Here is a 14,035-nt window from a genome sequence, read left to right on the forward strand (position 1 = left end):
TTGTGATGGCTGTGACGGCTCTTGGAACCTGTTCTGTCTTAAAGTTGGTCTTGTTGATAAAATATGACGTGAGTTTAGGTGGTGGTGAGTTGGTGGAACCTGGCGGATGAGTCAAAGAAGAAAGAAATCCATCACAAATTCCCAGGATTCTGTGGCCGTTTTAGCTGTCCACGCGCTCTCTCATCAAAGGCAAACACAGCAAATTTCGGCTCGTTGGTCTAGGGGTATGATTCTCGCTTAGGGTGCGAGAGGTCCCGGGTTCAAATCCCGGACGAGCCCTTCCCAGCTTTATTGACCTTGTATCTCTGCTTTACTGTGAAGAAGAAGGATTGAATGAACAATTACTAGTATGACAACACCCACAAATGCACTTGGTATCAAAGGACAATACAACTCAAAGCTCCCCCACTCATTCCTAAGTTGCCTCAAGTCCTTCTTAAATTAAGTTCTTATGTGGAACTTGATTGACATATCCAGAAGTCAATACCAGTATCACTTGAGCACACACTCTGCAGTCTCGTCTCAGGCAGTTTTGGTATGTTTTCTTTAAATCAAGACAGAAACGCTTTGTATTCATAAGCGCATGGAAAATAATTGAATTCTCAGATTTTTAAACATAAAGGAGGAAACTGAAATATAGATCTGTAAGGGAATAGAAGACCAGCATGGACATGGGGCTTTTCAAAACATGGATTGATTACACCTAGCTTAGACCCTGTAGTACATAGCAAATTGACAGAGACGCACTGAGATGCTCAAGTGCAGAAGTGACGATAGGAGCTAGTACATCAACCCACAGTCTAATTAGGATGCAATCCAAATCACATGATGATTGTTTAGGATACCCAATTGCTGACATGAACTCAGGAAGATCAATGGCAGAAAAATGGAGATGTGGAACCTGTTCTGTCTTAAAGTTGGTCTTGTTGACAAAATATGACGTGAGTTTAGGTGGTGGTGAAACCTATGATAAATGCTTGATGGGTGACTTTGGGTTGCTTCTTTGATCACAAATGCGTCTCTCTTTGTTCACTCAACTTGTTAATTAAGAGTGCTGATAACAATTGCAAACATGTCGTGTCTTACTTTGTTGTTTGGAGCTGTAGCAGTTTGCTGTCCCCTAACTCAACATGAGTGAATACACTGAACAACCCCAACGTTAAAACCACTGACAGTTAAGTGAACAACTCTTCTTCTTTTTTACAATGCAATTTTTAGCTGGATAAACCGTTATGCCAGCTTTTACTTGGATTTTTCGTTGACCCTCCACAAGTTTACACTCACAGCTGGGATTTGCAGTGTTACAGATTCATTTACACACATACTTTTGGCAACTAATCTCCACTTTAGAATAAGAGATTAGAGAACTTTGAAATAAAAAAGACGGAAGCCACGCTGACAATGAGTGAGCTGAAGTGAAAGTTCTAGGATGTCTCTATTCGAAGATCGAACGTACAGAGGGTATCTTTTTGTACTCTGTGGTGCGGGCGCTCTTGTGATGGCTGTGACGGCTCTTGGAACCTGTTCTGTCTTAAAGTTGGTCTTGTTGATAAAATATGACCTGAGTTTAGGTGGTGGTGAGTTGGTGGAACCTGGCGGATGAGTCAAAGAAGAAAGAAATCCATCACAAATTCCCAGGATTCTGTGGCCGTTTTAGCTGTCCACGCTCTCTCTCATCAAAGGCAAACACAGCAAATTTCGGCTCGTTGGTCTAGGGGTATGATTCTCGCTTCGGGTGCGAGAGGTCCCGGGTTCAAATCCCGGACGAGCCCTTCCAAGCTTTACTGACCTTGTGTCTCTGCTTTACTGTGAAGAGGAAGGATTGAATGAACAATTACTAGTATGACAACACCCACAAATGCACTGGGTATCAAAGGACAATACAACTCAAAGCTCCCCCACTCATTCCTAAGTTGCCTCAAGTCCTTCTTAAATGAAGTTCTTATGTGGAACTTGATTGACAGATCCAGAAGTCAATACCAGTATCACGTGAGCACACACTCTGCAGTCTCGTCTCAGGCAGTTTTGGTATGTTTTCTTTAAATCAAGACGGAAACGCTTCGTATTCATATGCGTATGGAAAATAATTGAATTCTGAGATTTTTAAACATAAAGGAGGAAACTGAAATATAGATCTGTAAGGGAATAGAAGACCAGCATGGACATGGGGCTTTTCAAAAGATGGATTGATTACACCTAGCTTAGACCCTGTAGTACATAGCAAATTGACAGAGACGCACTGAGATGCTCAAGTGCAGAAGTGACGATAGGAGCTAGTACATCAACCCACAGTCTAATTAGGATGCAATCCAAATCACATGATGATTGTTTAGGATACCCAATTGCTGACATGAACTCAGGAAGATCAATGGCAGAAAAATGGAGATGTGGAACCTGTTCTGCCTTAAAGGTGGTCTTGTTGACAAAATATGACGTGAGTTTAGGTGGTGGTGAAACCTATGATAAATGCTTGATGGGTGACTTTGGGTTGCTTCTTTGATCACAAATGCGTCTCTCTTTGTTCACTCAACTTGTTAATTAAGAGTGCTGATAACAATTGCAAACATGTCGTGTCTTACTTTGTTGTTTGGAGCTGTAGCAGTTTGCTGTCCCCTAACTCAACATGAGTGAATACACTGAACAACCCCAACGTTAAAACCACTGACAGTTAAGTGAACAACTCTTCTTCTTTTTTACAATGCAATTTTTAGCTGGACAAACCGTTATGCCAGCTTTTACTTGGATTTTTCGTTGACCCTCCACAAGTTTACACTCACAGCTGGGATTTGCAGTGTTACAGATTCATTTACACACATACTTTTGGCAACTAATCTCCACTTTAGAATAAGAGATTAGAGAACTTTGAAATAAAAAAGACGGAAGCCACGCTGACAATGAGTGAGCTGAAGTGAAAGTTCTAGGATGTCTCTATTCGAAGATCGAACGTACAGAGGGTATCTTTTTGTACTCTGTGGTGCGGGCGCTCTTGTGATGGCTGTGACGGCTCTTGGAACCTGTTCTGTCTTAAAGTTGGTCTTGTTGATAAAATATGACGTGAGTTTAGGTGGTGGTGAGTTGGTGGAACCTGGCGGATGAGTTAAAGAAGAAAGAAATCCATCACAAATTCCCAGGATTCTGTGGCCGTTTTAGCTGTCCACGCGCTCTCTCATCAAAGGCAAACACAGCAAATTTCGGCTCGTTGGTCTAGGGGTATGATTCTCGCTTCGGGTGCGAGAGGTCCCGGGTTCAAATTCCGGACGAGCCCTTCCCAGCTTTACTGACCTTGTGTCTCTGCTTTACTGTGAAGAGGAAGGATTGAATGAACAATTACTAGTATGACAACACCCACAAATGCACTGGGTATCAAAGGACAATACAACTCAAAGCTCCCCCACTCATTCCTAAGTTGCCTCAAGTCCTTCTTAAATTAAGTTCTTATTTGGAACTTGATTGACAGATCCAGAAGTCAATACCAGTATCACTTGAGCACACACTCTGCAGTCTCGTCTCAGGCAGTTTTGGTATGTTTTCTTTAAATCAAGACGGAAACGCTTCGTATTCATATGCGTATGGAAAATAATTGAATTCTGAGATTTTTAAACATAAAGGAGGAAACTGAAATATAGATCTGTAAGGGAATAGAAGACCAGCTTGGACATGGGGCTTTTCAAAACATGGATTGATTACACCTAGCTTAGACCCTGTAGTACATAGCAAATTGACAGAGACGCACTGAGATGCTCAAGTGCAGAAGTGACGATAGGAGCTAGTACATCAACCCACAGTCTAATTAGGATGCAATCCAAATCACATGATGATTGTTTAGGATACCCAATTGCTGACATGAACTCAGGAAGATCAATGGCAGAAAAATGGAGATGTGGAACCTGTTCTGCCTTAAAGGTGGTCTTGTTGACAAAATATGACGTGAGTTTAGGTGGTGGTGAAACCTATGATAAATGCTTGATGGGTGACTTTGGGTTGCTTCTTTGATCACAAATGCGTCTCTCTTTGTTCACTCAACTTGTTAATTAAGAGTGCTGATAACAATTGCAAACATGTCGTGTCTTACTTTGTTGTTTGGAGCTGTAGCAGTTTGCTGTCCCCTAACTCAACATGAGTGAATACACTGAACAACCCCAACGTTAAAACCACTGACAGTTAAGTGAACAACTCTTCTTCTTTTTTACAATGCAATTTTTAGCTGGACATCCGTTATGCCAGCTTTTACTTGGATTTTTCGTTGACCCTCCACAAGTTTACACTCACAGCTGGGATTTGCAGTGTTACAGATTCATTTACACACATACTTTTGGCAACTAATCTCCACTTTAGAATAAGAGATTAGAGAACTTTGAAATAAAAAAGACGGAAGCCACGCTGACAATGAGTGAGCTGAAGTGAAAGTTCTAGGATGTCTCTATTCGAAGATCGAACGTACAGAGGGTATCTTTTTGTACTCTGTGGTGCGGGCGCTCTTGTGATGGCTGTGACGGCTCTTGGAACCTGTTCTGTCTTAAAGTTGGTCTTGTTGATAAAATATGACCTGAGTTTAGGTGGTGGTGAGTTGGTGGAACCTGGCGGATGAGTCAAAGAAGAAAGAAATCCATCACAAATTCCCAGGATTCTGTGGCCGTTTTAGCTGTCCACGCGCTCTCTCATCAAAGGCAAACACAGCAAATTTCGGCTCGTTGGTCTAGGGGTATGATTCTCGCTTAGGGTGCGAGAGGTCCCGGGTTCAAATCCCGGACGAGCCCTTCCCAGCTTTATTGACCTTGTATCTCTGCTTTACTGTGAAGAAGAAGGATTGAATGAACAATTACTAGTATGACAACACCCACAAATGCACTTGGTATCAAAGGACAATACAACTCAAAGCTCCCCCACTCATTCCTAAGTTGCCTCAAGTCCTTCTTAAATTAAGTTCTTATGTGGAACTTGATTGACATATCCAGAAGTCAATACCAGTATCACTTGAGCACACACTCTGCAGTCTCGTCTCAGGCAGTTTTGGTATGTTTTCTTTAAATCAAGACAGAAACGCTTTGTATTCATAAGCGCATGGAAAATAATTGAATTCTCAGATTTTTAAACATAAAGGAGGAAACTGAAATATAGATCTGTAAGGGAATAGAAGACCAGCATGGACATGGGGCTTTTCAAAACATGGATTGATTACACCTAGCTTAGACCCTGTAGTACATAGCAAATTGACAGAGACGCACTGAGATGCTCAAGTGCAGAAGTGACGATAGGAGCTAGTACATCAACCCACAGTCTAATTAGGATGCAATCCAAATCACATGATGATTGTTTAGGATACCCAATTGCTGACATGAACTCAGGAAGATCAATGGCAGAAAAATGGAGATGTGGAACCTGTTCTGTCTTAAAGTTGGTCTTGTTGACAAAATATGACGTGAGTTTAGGTGGTGGTGAAACCTATGATAAATGCTTGATGGGTGACTTTGGGTTGCTTCTTTGATCACAAATGCGTCTCTCTTTGTTCACTCAACTTGTTAATTAAGAGTGCTGATAACAATTGCAAACATGTCGTGTCTTACTTTGTTGTTTGGAGCTGTAGCAGTTTGCTGTCCCCTAACTCAACATGAGTGAATACACTGAACAACCCCAACGTTAAAACCACTGACAGTTAAGTGAACAACTCTTCTTCTTTTTTACAATGCAATTTTTAGCTGGATAAACCGTTATGCCAGCTTTTACTTGGATTTTTCGTTGACCCTCCACAAGTTTACACTCACAGCTGGGATTTGCAGTGTTACAGATTCATTTACACACATACTTTTGGCAACTAATCTCCACTTTAGAATAAGAGATTAGAGAACTTTGAAATAAAAAAGACGGAAGCCACGCTGACAATGAGTGAGCTGAAGTGAAAGTTCTAGGATGTCTCTATTCGAAGATCGAACGTACAGAGGGTATCTTTTTGTACTCTGTGGTGCGGGCGCTCTTGTGATGGCTGTGACGGCTCTTGGAACCTGTTCTGTCTTAAAGTTGGTCTTGTTGATAAAATATGACCTGAGTTTAGGTGGTGGTGAGTTGGTGGAACCTGGCGGATGAGTCAAAGAAGAAAGAAATCCATCACAAATTCCCAGGATTCTGTGGCCGTTTTAGCTGTCCACGCGCTCTCTCATCAAAGGCAAACACAGCAAATTTCGGCTCGTTGGTCTAGGGGTATGATTCTCGCTTAGGGTGCGAGAGGTCCCGGGTTCAAATCCCGGACGAGCCCTTCCCAGCTTTATTGACCTTGTATCTCTGCTTTACTGTGAAGAAGAAGGATTGAATGAACAATTACTAGTATGACAACACCCACAAATGCACTTGGTATCAAAGGACAATACAACTCAAAGCTCCCCCACTCATTCCTAAGTTGCCTCAAGTCCTTCTTAAATTAAGTTCTTATGTGGAACTTGATTGACATATCCAGAAGTCAATACCAGTATCACTTGAGCACACACTCTGCAGTCTCGTCTCAGGCAGTTTTGGTATGTTTTCTTTAAATCAAGACAGAAACGCTTTGTATTCATAAGCGCATGGAAAATAATTGAATTCTCAGATTTTTAAACATAAAGGAGGAAACTGAAATATAGATCTGTAAGGGAATAGAAGACCAGCATGGACATGGGGCTTTTCAAAACATGGATTGATTACACCTAGCTTAGACCCTGTAGTACATAGCAAATTGACAGAGACGCACTGAGATGCTCAAGTGCAGAAGTGACGATAGGAGCTAGTACATCAACCCACAGTCTAATTAGGATGCAATCCAAATCACATGATGATTGTTTAGGATACCCAATTGCTGACATGAACTCAGGAAGATCAATGGCAGAAAAATGGAGATGTGGAACCTGTTCTGTCTTAAAGTTGGTCTTGTTGACAAAATATGACGTGAGTTTAGGTGGTGGTGAAACCTATGATAAATGCTTGATGGGTGACTTTGGGTTGCTTCTTTGATCACAAATGCGTCTCTCTTTGTTCACTCAACTTGTTAATTAAGAGTGCTGATAACAATTGCAAACATGTTGTGTCTTACTTTGTTGTTTGGAGCTGTAGCAGTTTGCTGTCCCCTAACTCAACATGAGTGAATACACTGAACAACCCCAACATTAAAACCACTGACAGTTAAGTGAACAACTCTTCTTCTTTTTTACAATGCAATTTTTAGCTGGACAAACCGTTATGCCAGCTTTTACTTGGATTTTTCGTTGACCCTCCACAAGTTTACACTCACAGCTGGGATTTGCAGTGTTACAGATTCATTTACACACATACTTTTGGCAACTAATCTCCACTTTAGAATAAGAGATTAGAGAACTTTGAAATAAAAAAGACGGAAGCCACGCTGACAATGAGTGAGCTGAAGTGAAAGTTCTAGGATGTCTCTATTCGAAGATCGAACGTACAGAGGGTATCTTTTTGTACTCTGTGGTGCGGGCGCTCTTGTGATGGCTGTGACGGCTCTTGGAACCTGTTCTGTCTTAAAGTTGGTCTTGTTGATAAAATATGACCTGAGTTTAGGTGGTGGTGAGTTGGTGGAACCTGGCGGATGAGTCAAAGAAGAAAGAAATCCATCACAAATTCCCAGGATTCTGTGGCCGTTTTAGCTGTCCACGCGCTCTCTCATCAAAGGCAAACACAGCAAATTTCGGCTCGTTGGTCTAGGGGTATGATTCTCGCTTAGGGTGCGAGAGGTCCCGGGTTCAAATCCCGGACGAGCCCTTCCCAGCTTTATTGACCTTGTATCTCTGCTTTACTGTGAAGAAGAAGGATTGAATGAACAATTACTAGTATGACAACACCCACAAATGCACTTGGTATCAAAGGACAATACAACTCAAAGCTCCCCCACTCATTCCTAAGTTGCCTCAAGTCCTTCTTAAATTAAGTTCTTATGTGGAACTTGATTGACATATCCAGAAGTCAATACCAGTATCACTTGAGCACACACTCTGCAGTCTCGTCTCAGGCAGTTTTGGTATGTTTTCTTTAAATCAAGACAGAAACGCTTTGTATTCATAAGCGCATGGAAAATAATTGAATTCTCAGATTTTTAAACATAAAGGAGGAAACTGAAATATAGATCTGTAAGGGAATAGAAGACCAGCATGGACATGGGGCTTTTCAAAACATGGATTGATTACACCTAGCTTAGACCCTGTAGTACATAGCAAATTGACAGAGACGCACTGAGATGCTCAAGTGCAGAAGTGACGATAGGAGCTAGTACATCAACCCACAGTCTAATTAGGATGCAATCCAAATCACATGATGATTGTTTAGGATACCCAATTGCTGACATGAACTCAGGAAGATCAATGGCAGAAAAATGGAGATGTGGAACCTGTTCTGTCTTAAAGTTGGTCTTGTTGACAAAATATGACGTGAGTTTAGGTGGTGGTGAAACCTATGATAAATGCTTGATGGGTGACTTTGGGTTGCTTCTTTGATCACAAATGCGTCTCTCTTTGTTCACTCAACTTGTTAATTAAGAGTGCTGATAACAATTGCAAACATGTTGTGTCTTACTTTGTTGTTTGGAGCTGTAGCAGTTTGCTGTCCCCTAACTCAACATGAGTGAATACACTGAACAACCCCAACATTAAAACCACTGACAGTTAAGTGAACAACTCTTCTTCTTTTTTACAATGCAATTTTTAGCTGGACAAACCGTTATGCCAGCTTTTACTTGGATTTTTCGTTGACCCTCCACAAGTTTACACTCACAGCTGGGATTTGCAGTGTTACAGATTCATTTACACACATACTTTTGGCAACTAATCTCCACTTTAGAATAAGAGATTAGAGAACTTTGAAATAAAAAAGACGGAAGCCACGCTGACAATGAGTGAGCTGAAGTGAAAGTTCTAGGATGTCTCTATTCGAAGATCGAACGTACAGAGGGTATCTTTTTGTACTCTGTGGTGCGGGCGCTCTTGTGATGGCTGTGACGGCTCTTGGAACCTGTTCTGTCTTAAAGTTGGTCTTGTTGATAAAATATGACCTGAGTTTAGGTGGTGGTGAGTTGGTGGAACCTGGCGGATGAGTCAAAGAAGAAAGAAATCCATCACAAATTCCCAGGATTCTGTGGCCGTTTTAGCTGTCCACGCGCTCTCTCATCAAAGGCAAACACAGCAAATTTCGGCTCGTTGGTCTAGGGGTATGATTCTCGCTTAGGGTGCGAGAGGTCCCGGGTTCAAATCCCGGACGAGCCCTTCCCAGCTTTATTGACCTTGTATCTCTGCTTTACTGTGAAGAAGAAGGATTGAATGAACAATTACTAGTATGACAACACCCACAAATGCACTTGGTATCAAAGGACAATACAACTCAAAGCTCCCCCACTCATTCCTAAGTTGCCTCAAGTCCTTCTTAAATTAAGTTCTTATGTGGAACTTGATTGACATATCCAGAAGTCAATACCAGTATCACTTGAGCACACACTCTGCAGTCTCGTCTCAGGCAGTTTTGGTATGTTTTCTTTAAATCAAGACAGAAACGCTTTGTATTCATAAGCGCATGGAAAATAATTGAATTCTCAGATTTTTAAACATAAAGGAGGAAACTGAAATATAGATCTGTAAGGGAATAGAAGACCAGCATGGACATGGGGCTTTTCAAAACATGGATTGATTACACCTAGCTTAGACCCTGTAGTACATAGCAAATTGACAGAGACGCACTGAGATGCTCAAGTGCAGAAGTGACGATAGGAGCTAGTACATCAACCCACAGTCTAATTAGGATGCAATCCAAATCACATGATGATTGTTTAGGATACCCAATTGCTGACATGAACTCAGGAAGATCAATGGCAGAAAAATGGAGATGTGGAACCTGTTCTGTCTTAAAGTTGGTCTTGTTGACAAAATATGACGTGAGTTTAGGTGGTGGTGAAACCTATGATAAATGCTTGATGGGTGACTTTGGGTTGCTTCTTTGATCACAAATGCGTCTCTCTTTGTTCACTCAACTTGTTAATTAAGAGTGCTGATAACAATTGCAAACATGTTGTGTCTTACTTTGTTGTTTGGAGCTGTAGCAGTTTGCTGTCCCCTAACTCAACATGAGTGAATACACTGAACAACCCCAACATTAAAACCACTGACAGTTAAGTGAACAACTCTTCTTCTTTTTTACAATGCAATTTTTAGCTGGACAAACCGTTATGCCAGCTTTTACTTGGATTTTTCGTTGACCCTCCACAAGTTTACACTCACAGCTGGGATTTGCAGTGTTACAGATTCATTTACACACATACTTTTGGCAACTAATCTCCACTTTAGAATAAGAGATTAGAGAACTTTGAAATAAAAAAGACGGAAGCCACGCTGACAATGAGTGAGCTGAAGTGAAAGTTCTAGGATGTCTCTATTCGAAGATCGAACGTACAGAGGGTATCTTTTTGTACTCTGTGGTGCGGGCGCTCTTGTGATGGCTGTGACGGCTCTTGGAACCTGTTCTGTCTTAAAGTTGGTCTTGTTGATAAAATATGACCTGAGTTTAGGTGGTGGTGAGTTGGTGGAACCTGGCGGATGAGTCAAAGAAGAAAGAAATCCATCACAAATTCCCAGGATTCTGTGGCCGTTTTAGCTGTCCACGCGCTCTCTCATCAAAGGCAAACACAGCAAATTTCGGCTCGTTGGTCTAGGGGTATGATTCTCGCTTAGGGTGCGAGAGGTCCCGGGTTCAAATCCCGGACGAGCCCTTCCCAGCTTTATTGACCTTGTATCTCTGCTTTACTGTGAAGAAGAAGGATTGAATGAACAATTACTAGTATGACAACACCCACAAATGCACTTGGTATCAAAGGACAATACAACTCAAAGCTCCCCCACTCATTCCTAAGTTGCCTCAAGTCCTTCTTAAATTAAGTTCTTATGTGGAACTTGATTGACATATCCAGAAGTCAATACCAGTATCACTTGAGCACACACTCTGCAGTCTCGTCTCAGGCAGTTTTGGTATGTTTTCTTTAAATCAAGACAGAAACGCTTTGTATTCATAAGCGCATGGAAAATAATTGAATTCTCAGATTTTTAAACATAAAGGAGGAAACTGAAATATAGATCTGTAAGGGAATAGAAGACCAGCATGGACATGGGGCTTTTCAAAACATGGATTGATTACACCTAGCTTAGACCCTGTAGTACATAGCAAATTGACAGAGACGCACTGAGATGCTCAAGTGCAGAAGTGACGATAGGAGCTAGTACATCAACCCACAGTCTAATTAGGATGCAATCCAAATCACATGATGATTGTTTAGGATACCCAATTGCTGACATGAACTCAGGAAGATCAATGGCAGAAAAATGGAGATGTGGAACCTGTTCTGTCTTAAAGTTGGTCTTGTTGACAAAATATGACGTGAGTTTAGGTGGTGGTGAAACCTATGATAAATGCTTGATGGGTGACTTTGGGTTGCTTCTTTGATCACAAATGCGTCTCTCTTTGTTCACTCAACTTGTTAATTAAGAGTGCTGATAACAATTGCAAACATGTTGTGTCTTACTTTGTTGTTTGGAGCTGTAGCAGTTTGCTGTCCCCTAACTCAACATGAGTGAATACACTGAACAACCCCAACATTAAAACCACTGACAGTTAAGTGAACAACTCTTCTTCTTTTTTACAATGCAATTTTTAGCTGGACAAACCGTTATGCCAGCTTTTACTTGGATTTTTCGTTGACCCTCCACAAGTTTACACTCACAGCTGGGATTTGCAGTGTTACAGATTCATTTACACACATACTTTTGGCAACTAATCTCCACTTTAGAATAAGAGATTAGAGAACTTTGAAATAAAAAAGACGGAAGCCACGCTGACAATGAGTGAGCTGAAGTGAAAGTTCTAGGATGTCTCTATTCGAAGATCGAACGTACAGAGGGTATCTTTTTGTACTCTGTGGTGCGGGCGCTCTTGTGATGGCTGTGACGGCTCTTGGAACCTGTTCTGTCTTAAAGTTGGTCTTGTTGATAAAATATGACCTGAGTTTAGGTGGTGGTGAGTTGGTGGAACCTGGCGGATGAGTCAAAGAAGAAAGAAAGCCATCACAAATTCCCAGGATTCTGTGGCCGTTTTAGCTGTCCACGCGCTCTCTCATCAAAGGCAAACACAGCAAATTTCGGCTCGTTGGTCTAGGGGTATGATTCTCGCTTAGGGTGCGAGAGGTCCCGGGTTCAAATCCCGGACGAGCCCTTCCCAGCTTTATTGACCTTGTATCTCTGCTTTACTGTGAAGAAGAAGGATTGAATGAACAATTACTAGTATGACAACACCCACAAATGCACTTGGTATCAAAGGACAATACAACTCAAAGCTCCCCCACTCATTCCTAAGTTGCCTCAAGTCCTTCTTAAATTAAGTTCTTATGTGGAACTTGATTGACATATCCAGAAGTCAATACCAGTATCACTTGAGCACACACTCTGCAGTCTCGTCTCAGGCAGTTTTGGTATGTTTTCTTTAAATCAAGACAGAAACGCTTTGTATTCATAAGCGCATGGAAAATAATTGAATTCTCAGATTTTTAAACATAAAGGAGGAAACTGAAATATAGATCTGTAAGGGAATAGAAGACCAGCATGGACATGGGGCTTTTCAAAACATGGATTGATTACACCTAGCTTAGACCCTGTAGTACATAGCAAATTGACAGAGACGCACTGAGATGCTCAAGTGCAGAAGTGACGATAGGAGCTAGTACATCAACCCACAGTCTAATTAGGATGCAATCCAAATCACATGATGATTGTTTAGGATACCCAATTGCTGACATGAACTCAGGAAGATCAATGGCAGAAAAATGGAGATGTGGAACCTGTTCTGTCTTAAAGTTGGTCTTGTTGACAACTTGTTAATTAAGAGTGCTGATAACAATTGCAAACATGTTGTGTCTTACTTGGTTGTTTGGAGCTGTAGCAGTTTGCTGTCCCCTAACTAAACATGAGTGAATACACTGAACAACCCCAAGGTTAAAACCACTGACAGTTAAGTGAACATCTCTTCTTCTTTTTTACAATGCGTTTTTTAGCTGGACAAACCATTATGCCAGCTTTTACTTGGATTTTTCGTTGACCCTCCACAAGTTTACACTCACAGCTGGGATTTGCAGTGTTACAGATTCATTTACACACATACTTTTGGCAACTAATCTTCACTTTAGAATAAGAGATTAGAGAACTTTGAAATAAAAAAGACGGAAGCCACGCTGACAATGAGTGAGCTGAACTGAAAGTTCTAGGATGTCTCTATTCGAAGATCGAACGTACAGAGGGTATCTTTTTGTACTCTGTGGTGCGGGCGCTCTTGTGATGGCTGTGACGGCTCTTGGAAAATGTTCTGTCTTAAAGTTGGTCTTGTTGATAAAATATGACGTGAGTTTAGGTGGTGGTGAGTTGGTGGAACCTGGCGGATGAGTCAAAGAAGAAAGAAAGCCATCACAAATTCCCAGGATTCTGTGGCCATGTTAGCTGTCCACGCGCTCTCTCATCAAAGGCAAACACAGCAAATTTCGGCTCGTTGGTCTAGGGGTATGATTCTCGCTTCGGGTGCGAGAGGTCCCGGGTTCAAGTCCCGGACGAGCCCTTCCCAGCTTTATTGACCTTGTATCTCTGCTTTACTGTGAAGAAGAAGGATTGAATGAACAATTACTAGTATGACAACACCCACAAATGCACTTGGTATCAAAGGACAATACAACTCAAAGCTCCCCCACTCATTCCTAAGTTGCCTCAAGTCCTTCTTAAATTAAGTTCTTATGTGGAACTTGATTGACATATCCAGAAGTCAATACCAGTATCACTTGAGCACACACTCTGCAGTCTCGTCTCAGGCAGTTTTGGTATGTTTTCTTTAAATCAAGACAGAAACGCTTTGTATTCATAAGCGCATGGAAAATAATTGAATTCTCAGATTTTTAAACATAAAGGAGGAAACTGAAATATAGATCTGTAAGGGAATAGAAGACCAGCATGGACATGGGGCTTTTCAAAACATGGATTGATTACAC

The 14,035-nt window shown here is 41.4% G+C and overlaps 10 non-coding genes across 10 annotated transcripts; all 10 read left to right on the plus strand.

The window, feature by feature from the left end:
* Nucleotides 1-207: 207 nt before the first annotated feature.
* Nucleotides 208-279, plus strand: trnap-agg (transfer RNA proline (anticodon AGG)). The gene has a single exon. It is a non-coding gene; the product is annotated as a tRNA-Pro (tRNA).
* A 1,421-nt stretch (nucleotides 280-1,700) lies between these two features.
* trnap-cgg (transfer RNA proline (anticodon CGG)) lies at nucleotides 1,701-1,772 on the plus strand. Its single transcript has one exon. It is a non-coding gene; the product is annotated as a tRNA-Pro (tRNA).
* A 1,421-nt stretch (nucleotides 1,773-3,193) lies between these two features.
* trnap-cgg (transfer RNA proline (anticodon CGG)) lies at nucleotides 3,194-3,265 on the plus strand. Its single transcript has one exon. It is a non-coding gene; the product is annotated as a tRNA-Pro (tRNA).
* Nucleotides 3,266-4,685: 1,420 nt separating this feature from the next.
* On the plus strand, nucleotides 4,686-4,757 carry trnap-agg (transfer RNA proline (anticodon AGG)). Its single transcript has one exon. It is a non-coding gene; the product is annotated as a tRNA-Pro (tRNA).
* Nucleotides 4,758-6,178: 1,421 nt separating this feature from the next.
* trnap-agg (transfer RNA proline (anticodon AGG)) lies at nucleotides 6,179-6,250 on the plus strand. The gene has a single exon. It is a non-coding gene; the product is annotated as a tRNA-Pro (tRNA).
* A 1,421-nt stretch (nucleotides 6,251-7,671) lies between these two features.
* On the plus strand, nucleotides 7,672-7,743 carry trnap-agg (transfer RNA proline (anticodon AGG)). Its single transcript has one exon. It is a non-coding gene; the product is annotated as a tRNA-Pro (tRNA).
* Nucleotides 7,744-9,164: 1,421 nt separating this feature from the next.
* Nucleotides 9,165-9,236, plus strand: trnap-agg (transfer RNA proline (anticodon AGG)). The gene has a single exon. It is a non-coding gene; the product is annotated as a tRNA-Pro (tRNA).
* A 1,421-nt stretch (nucleotides 9,237-10,657) lies between these two features.
* trnap-agg (transfer RNA proline (anticodon AGG)) lies at nucleotides 10,658-10,729 on the plus strand. The gene has a single exon. It is a non-coding gene; the product is annotated as a tRNA-Pro (tRNA).
* A 1,421-nt stretch (nucleotides 10,730-12,150) lies between these two features.
* trnap-agg (transfer RNA proline (anticodon AGG)) lies at nucleotides 12,151-12,222 on the plus strand. Its single transcript has one exon. It is a non-coding gene; the product is annotated as a tRNA-Pro (tRNA).
* A 1,317-nt stretch (nucleotides 12,223-13,539) lies between these two features.
* On the plus strand, nucleotides 13,540-13,611 carry trnap-cgg (transfer RNA proline (anticodon CGG)). Its single transcript has one exon. It is a non-coding gene; the product is annotated as a tRNA-Pro (tRNA).
* The last annotated feature ends 424 nt before the right edge of the window (nucleotides 13,612-14,035 follow it).

Source organism: Leuresthes tenuis, unplaced genomic scaffold (assembly GCF_036924035.1).
Source record: "Leuresthes tenuis unplaced genomic scaffold, fLeuTen1.0.hap1 SCAF_23, whole genome shotgun sequence".
In the NCBI taxonomy this organism is placed as follows: Eukaryota; Metazoa; Chordata; class Actinopteri; order Atheriniformes; family Atherinopsidae; genus Leuresthes; species Leuresthes tenuis.